The sequence below is a fragment of the Lactuca serriola genome, chromosome 5 (assembly GCF_051521515.1).
Source record: "Lactuca serriola cultivar US96UC23 chromosome 5, Lser_US96UC23_V15, whole genome shotgun sequence".
Taxonomy (NCBI): Eukaryota; Viridiplantae; Streptophyta; class Magnoliopsida; order Asterales; family Asteraceae; genus Lactuca; species Lactuca serriola.
The window spans coordinates 273,575,533-273,583,661 of record NC_136412.1 but is presented as its reverse complement, the minus strand read 5'-3'; the positions used below and the strand labels follow the sequence as shown (position 1 = coordinate 273,583,661).

General features: G+C 36.7%; 1 long non-coding RNA gene across 1 annotated transcript; it reads left to right on the top strand.

Annotated features, from left to right (window-relative positions):
- The first annotated feature begins 2,503 nt into the window (after positions 1-2,503).
- Positions 2,504-4,588, top strand: LOC145054334 (uncharacterized). The gene is made up of 2 exons (XR_013684777.1): positions 2,504-3,268; positions 3,371-4,588. It is a non-coding gene; the product is annotated as an uncharacterized LOC145054334 (long non-coding RNA).
- The last annotated feature ends 3,541 nt before the right edge of the window (positions 4,589-8,129 follow it).

The following is an 8,129-nucleotide window of genomic DNA, read 5'->3' as shown; positions in this document are numbered from 1 at the left end:
TTTTCCTAAAGTAACTAACTCCATAATTCAAATCAAACAATACAAATAATCAAATTATCATATAATCAAATCATTATCTTAAAATTTGATAATTGTCTTTTAATTGGATAAGGATAATCACTACCATATCCGGAAAACCCAATTTTATGATACAAAACAGTTTGTGGTAATGATCCTAATAAAATTATGGCCAAAAACTCAAAAAAAACTGCCATCTGACGATCTAACTTGTCGAGTATGGCTATGGACTCGTTAAGTTCATCATCAAATCATCCAACTCGTCGAGTCTATTCATAGGACTCGTCGAGTCCAGCAGTCAGAGTCCAGAATTGCAATTTTTTCAGCTTTGAAATTAACACAATTACATAAATATTACAAAAAACACCCTAGTCTCTGATACCACTATTGGGTTTTGAGCACTATAACACTCTTATGGTGCACATACAACCCTAGTTTCTTTGGATCTAAGTTTTCTCTAATTATACATGCAATTTCATTTTTCCAAAGCATACACCCTAGCTAGCATGCAATTGGAGATATACAACATAAAACCTATTTAGATGAATACCTCTTAGTGTAGCTTGTAGTTCTTGGCCTTTAAAAGCTTTAGCACCTCAAATGTGATGACTCTAATGTGTTACAAACACCAAATGCAAGAGGAGGCTTATGAGAAAGAAAGGCTAGGTAGCACCAAATCGGTTATGGTTCTCCTTTAGGATGCATTACCCGATTTTAGGGGTTAAGGGACTACTTTTATAGTGTGGAAATCCTAAGGTTTCTTCCATGCAAACCCGAATTCACTATGACCCTTCATAATTCTTAGGCCCTTTGGGTTAAACATTCATGGACTATCATATAGGTTTAGCTCATCCCTAATCAACATGGATCATTAGCCTAAACTATAAGTATTACTGATTCACTTAATCAGTCCCCGTAAATTTAATCAGTTTCTTTTGATCACTAAATTAATTCAAAATTAATTCTTGATCAATGCTAATTAAATAATATGATTTCTTAATTAATATATTATTCATATAATATATTAATAAATCACAAACATCCTCTTTCTCAAAAGTTCATCCTATCAAATTGCCCTGGTGAAGGCAACCCAAAGGACCATGCTACTATCGGGTCAAGTACATACCAATTATAGTTATGGGCTTAGACACCTAATCCAACAGTTACAACCTCTCATTTGGTTATTATCATGACGAGCATCGCTATATGATGTCTGATGCCTTCCTCCATAGGGCAAGTGTTACATTACTTTATGAACCATATTTGGTTACATAAACATCAAATAAATTTGTAAATTTTAACTTGATTTTAGGAAAAAAAAAATGGTGTCTTTTTGGTTAAACCTAAAGCATCAACTATATTTTCAAATAAATTTATGCTATGAGGCAAACATTTATAGTAGGGTTCAAAGTAAAGACATGACGGAAGAAGGTAACTCCATAAAAATATTTTTTTTAAAATTTATTTCATTTTATTGATCTTATCGTTGAAAAGAACATTGTACTTCATATTTTATAGGTGAAACACCTTCCATATGAGCTATTTGAAATATTCAATTAAATTTAATGTTTTAAAACATTTTGTAAAAATTAAATTATAGTTAAGGTCCCAAATGTCCAAGTTCAAAAATGTTTAATTTTTTGGTAGTTTTATAAGTACGAGGATGTATCAATATCATCAATATACATAATTTAAGTAGTATCTTATCACATAACAATCAAGTCTTTTAAATATTCTAAAAATTGTCATATTTTTAGTCTTCACTGAAAACTCCTAATCTAAACACAGGTTGAAACAAGTATGTTAGTTTAGAAAGCCTAATGGGCATTAACGAGGTTAGACATTGATCAATGCATGTAAACTTGCATGGTCTATGCACATTATAAACCCTTAACGGTTTTCAAACTCAAAAGATTACTATGTAATCATTAACTAGGGACAGTGGCGGACGCAGACTGTTTTAGTAGGGGTGTCCCTCGTACTTCAAACGGGTGCACCTAATAGAAAAAACCAAAAAAAAAAAAAAATTACACTGGGTGCCGGAAATTGAGCAGTGGCCCGGGACCCCAAAGGCCCTACATAGGTCCGCCACTGACTAGGGATATAAATGTTCTAATAATAATTATACGATTAGGAACATTAACAAGTTTCAATCTCATCAAATTAACAACATCAACAAAATGCAATGAATAATATGTTTCTAGACCCAGTCTTCCAAGTCGTCTCAAAATCCACAAAATCTCATAAATTATGGTTTTAGAGCATGTGTAAAGATAACCACTCTAATGATTTGTCTAACTAGGTAACATGTGAACCATCACACATGTTACACACAAGGTGTGGCACCTTCGGAGATCTTATATCCCACTTTAATTATGACGGAATGCTTAAGAGTCACCTAAATTAATTGACCACTAATTAATCTTTGTTATATAATTAAGGTTATTAATATGAACCGACTCATTTTATCCCTTAGACACGGAATTAGAAGCGGCATTGCAAGGAGTGAAATGCTTGGGTTCGTCGCTTACAGTAAACATTGCGAAATTTGATAGGAAGGCATCGTCCAAGCAGAAAATGGAATCAAAGCATAACCAAAACTATGTGCAAAGAACCATTGGTCAGGCGTTCCGGGATGGTAGAACTGTTGCGGAGGTGATGACAAGGAAGATCAAAAATTCCCCTCCCCCGCCTAGGCTATCAAAAAAGTCGGTGGCTCTTGCAGACGGAACAATTATGGCGGAATGGTTACACAACCCGTTAACCTTAGTTGGCGAAGTGCATAGCCTGGAGAAACTAAGAAACGTCCCACTCGTTATTAGAATGGGAAGTAAGAACACATATGGGATGAAATACCTTGGAGGTTTAATGGTGGGGATGCACTTCCAGTTCCCATCTGATGTTGAAGATTTCTTATCAAAGAAAAAATATTGGGGTGAATGGTTTTAAGAGTTCAATTTTGGAAACTTAGTGGATGGGATCTTTGATAGAATCGCTTGGATTAAAATCGTTGGGGTCCCAGTGAAACTCTGGAATGAAGAAAATTTCTCCAGAATTGCCAGTGAATTCGGGAAAGTAGCAGCTCCAGTAGAGATTCTACCAAGTATACAGGACCTCACCATGGGGAACGTATGCATTCTAACAGGAAGCAAAAGGAGAATCAACGACGAAGTTTTGGTGGAATCCAATCGAAACATCCTTAAAGTTGGCGTGATAGAGAGCGAATATGACTGGTCCCCATTTCCTTCAGGTATGTCCGATAAACTAAATATCAGTTAGTCTTTAGTGGATGTAGACTCATCAGAGAACCTTGATGGGAATGAGCTGGAAGAAGGTGAAATCAATTATACAGGAAACGATGATGACGAAGGGATTTCGGAGACAATCCTGGCTAATGATTCGGAGACAATAGCCATGGAAGCAGTAGCGAATGACATTCCGGTGATGGTAGCAGTGTCGTCGCCTATGGTGGGGGAGGTTGTCGCCGATCTGTATGAAGGCCAACAGTCGTATAGGGAAAGTCAACAGCCGATTATTAATTTTGATAGGCGGGGGAATAAGGATATAATTAAGGGAAAATGACCTTTTAGGGTAATAAAGTCTTCTACAAGTATTCATTTCGTCACTTTTCTTTTTTCTGTATTCCATTTACCATTGATCTTGTTGTAGATGTTCAAAAGATACCATTATTACCGGGTATTGAAGGTTTATGTCACTCCGATCGTCTTCTCCGGTGAGTTTCCGGCTAAATGCTTTTAGCAACAATTTCCGATCTAAAAACGATTTCAAGAACACTCACTTCCATCTGTTCGTTTGTTTTTGTGAATGATTTTAGTTTTCATGTTCTTCGTTCATGTTTAATTTCTGGGTTCATGTTCAAGAACACACAAAAAAATGATTGTGTGTGCTCATCAGTGGGTTTGAATGTCAAGAAAGTGAAGGATTGAAAGTGTGTGTCGGATCTGAGAGGTGTTCATCTTCATCATGTTCAAGAACACACAAAAAATTTATGGGTTCATGTTCTTCATCTTCACCTGTTCAGAAACACTTTGGTTTGCACACAAATCTTCAAAGATCCCAACGATTTCAGATCAAAAAAATGATTTCAAGAAAATTTATGGGTTCATGTTCTTCATCTTCACCTGATCATCTTCATCGTGTTCATCTTCATCATGTTCAAGAACGGTTTCTTATTGTTCTTGAAAACCCAGAAATGCAACCCTTGAAATCGAAGGTTTCAGTTCATTGGGTTTGAGTTCGAGAAATAAAAACAGATGAAGAGTTTCAGGTTTTGGGTTTGAACACATTTGGAATCGTTTTCTGGGTAAGAGCTTCAAGAAATTAAGATCTTCATTTCTTCAGTTCTTGAATCGTGAGTTCCAGAAGAAAACGAGCCCTAGATTTTAGGGATCTTGATTTTCAAGTTTTGGGTTTGAATCTAGATTCTTGTGAGTTCCCTTGGTTTTGAAATCAATTTTAAGAAGCACACCACAAAACAATCTAGATTTCAGATTTGTGTATATGTGTATTTGTTCAAATTGCCCAGAAAATTCATAGTGTTCATCGGAAATTTTATGTTTGGCTAGAAAATTCATAGGCTTACCGGAAAATTAATTTTGACCGGCTAAACTTATGTTAACCGGTCACAATGGTATATTAAGACGACAACAACAAGTTAAATGACAAATGAAATACAAAAAAAAAAAAAAAGTGATCAAATGAATACTTGTGGAAAACTTTATTACCTTAAAAGGTCATTTTCCCTATAATTAATGTGGAGAATTCCCATGAGAATGAGTCAAACCCTCCTACTGGGGTGAACCGTCCAAATCAAACAAGTGTGGATGGTAGGCCTTTTGGATCAATTGCTAAATTGGCATCTATGGGATGTTTTGGGCCTTTCCAACGTGAGCGTGATCTAGCCACACCAGTTGGACCATCTTTCTTAGTAGAGCTAGTTAATGACCATGGTCTGGAACCATTGTACGACACGGGAGGTATCGTTAGATAAACGGAGAAGAATTCATAGGTCTCTAAGCAATGAAGCACCCCCAAACCAAATGACATTTGATCTAAACCGCCCTGATGATTCAAGTCTCGTCCAAAGCCATCTGTCGGAACCTCATGGAACTCCCGGAATTCGTTCGACAATGGATGAGGCCCAGAAAACGGTAGAGATTGGGCAGATTATTGGCTTTGAAATTGAAAATGGCGATCCTATCCTCATGGAGGTGATGGAGGAAAATGGCGAGATCCCAGCTGTAAAATGAACTTAATGACATTAAATATTTGTGGGATTGGAGAGACCCATAAAGTAGATTGGGTATGCAGATTAAGGATGAAACACAATTTAGTTCTCATGGCGATTCAAGCAACTCATTTGGGGGACCTCCGAAACTCGCTAAACCTGTCAAGATGTTGGGGAAACGAAAACTATTGCTTTGAAGGTGTGAATGATGTTGGAAGATTAGGTGGCCTTCTCACAATACGGGACCCTAGCTTGTTCAATGTGGTGGAAACGATTACGTCTAGGTATTTCCTTGCAATATTTGGATCTTGCCCATTTTTCAATGGTGGAAACGATTACGTCTAGGTATTTCCTTGCAATATTACGTCTAGGTATTTCCTTACAATATGGGACCCTAGCTTGTTCAATGTGGTGGAAACGATTACGTCTAGGTATTTCCTTGCAATATTACGTCTAGGTATTTCCTTACAATATGGGACCCTAGCTTGTTCAATGTGGTGGAAACGATTACGTCTAGGTATTTCCTTGCAATATTTGGATCTTGCCCATTTTTCAATGGTTTAGTAGCTATAGTGAATGTGTATGGACCAAAGTCTATCTCTGAAAAGACGAAGATTTGGAATGACATTCTTAATTTAAAGCAAGCTAAATAAGGCACCTGGATAATTATGGGTGATTTTAATGTTGTCCGGAGACCCGATGAGCGGATTAACTCGATATTTTGCAAATCGAGTGTAGAGTCTTTTAATAGTTTCATTGACAGAGCCAATTTGCATGATCTAAAAATGGGTGGGGAATAGATTTACTTTTTTTCAACAATTTGGGGCAAAACTGAGTAAACTAGATAGAATACCGGTCTGCTGAAAATTCATGGACAAATTTCCCTTGGCCTCATGTATTGCCCTCCCCAGACATCTCTCTGATCGCTCCCCTGTTATACTTAAATCTGAGATTGAAGATTTCGTCCCTCCTCATTTCAAACTATTTAATTCATGGCTGTTGCGAGATGGATTTGAGCAGGTTGTCTGTAAGGCTTAGGATGAATTCAAAGGATTCGGTGCGACAAATGCTTTCCTAGTCTGCAGATTCAAACACCTGAAGGGGGAAATCAAAAAATGGAGGGCAATTGAATATCACAAGGAAAATGATGATCTCTTAAACACGAAAAAAAGATTGGGTGAGATTGAATCAATTGCGGAAGCGGGGCCATTATATGATCTAGAAATTAAAGAACAAGCTAGTGGCTTTAGAAAGATAGTTGAATTGGAAAGGATGGCCTCCCTAGATCTCAGGCAAAAAAGCGAGAATCAAGTGGGTAGTTGATGGGGATGAGAATTCTTGATTTTTTTTTTCATGGTTATGTTAATAGCAGGGCAAGAAGGAACCAGATTCACGGTTTCTCGGTGGAAGGGAGATAGGTTTCAAACCTGAGCGAAATGAAGAGTGAAGCTGTGAAATTATTCTCCAATAAATTTCATGAAAAATGGGTGTCTAGATGACGGTTCTGCAATGATTTATTTAGAAAACTTTCTCAAACTGATGCGGACTTTTTGGAGGCCCCAATCTCAATCCCTGAAATAAAAAATGTCATTTGGTCTTGTGGTGGTGAGAAGGCACCGGGGCCGAATGGGTTCAGTTTCAAGTTCTTCAAAAAGTTCAAGGAAATCATTAAAAATGATATCCTGGAGTTTGTAAAATATTTCGAAAAATGGGGCAAGTTCTCAAGGGGTTGTAATGCCTCTTTTATTACCCTAGTTGCAAAGATTAATCCGACCGATTAGTTTGATTGGCTCGTTGTATAAGATCATTACAAAGATCCTTTCTTTAAGGGTCAAAAAAGTAATTGGGAGTATTATTGATGATGTCCAATCGACCTTTGTTGAAGGGAAAAATATTCTAGATGGACCTCTCATTGTAAATGAGATTTGTTCATGGTGTTGAAAACATTCATTCATTTTTACAATCTCATATTTATTTTAAGGTGGTTATTATGAAGGTTGTATTGTGTAAATATTGTATTCTGTAAGGATGTTAAGTATATGCAGGCTACTATAGAAACACGCGGGTTGCAATCTGGGTTGAGTTCGGTTCGGGTTATATTCATATTTTGATCCAGAGTATAAATAAAGAGAGAGAAGGCTTTGGAACTCATTCGTTCAGTTGAAGTGATCAGATCTAGGGTTTTCTCTCGTTTTCTCTCATAAGAGTTCTTTGGTGTTAGATAGTTATATACATCTATTTTGTTGATTGTATATGCGTATATAAAAGTTTTGTAACTAGTTCTTTATCATATTGTATTGTTTAGAAGTTGTTTAGGTTGAGTGACAGATTGAGAGTTTATGTAGTGAGTTTTGATTTGTAAGTAACTTGAAAACCACCTGTTTCTTGATCTTAAAATGATATGAGAAATGGTGATGTTGGGAAATTTGTCTTGTGCGTTTTTTAACATGGTATCAGAGCTGTAAGGCTCGTGTTCTTTGATCCTGACGGTTGCTTCTTGGTTGTTCGTCTTCTGGTGTTTCTGCACTTGACGATCTGTGAAAGGTATATCTTCCTTTTTATTTTATTTTTGTTCATGTGATTGAACGAATTCAGTTTAGGGTTTCTGTCTTGTTTTTTCCCTAAAACTTGAATCTGGTTGTTAAGACCCTGGTACTGCGAGATTTTTTGTTTAATCTTTCAGGTGTGATGTGATTTGGGTTATGACTGAGCGTTGTTGTGTTGAAGGTTAAAACTCTCCAACGTAATCGACTAATCCCTGTTAATCTGAAATAATCCTCTTGGGGTCAGATTTCATCACTGATAAATCCTTGTAGGAAACGGATTTAGGGAGTCGATCTCGACAATCTCAGTTGCCTATTGC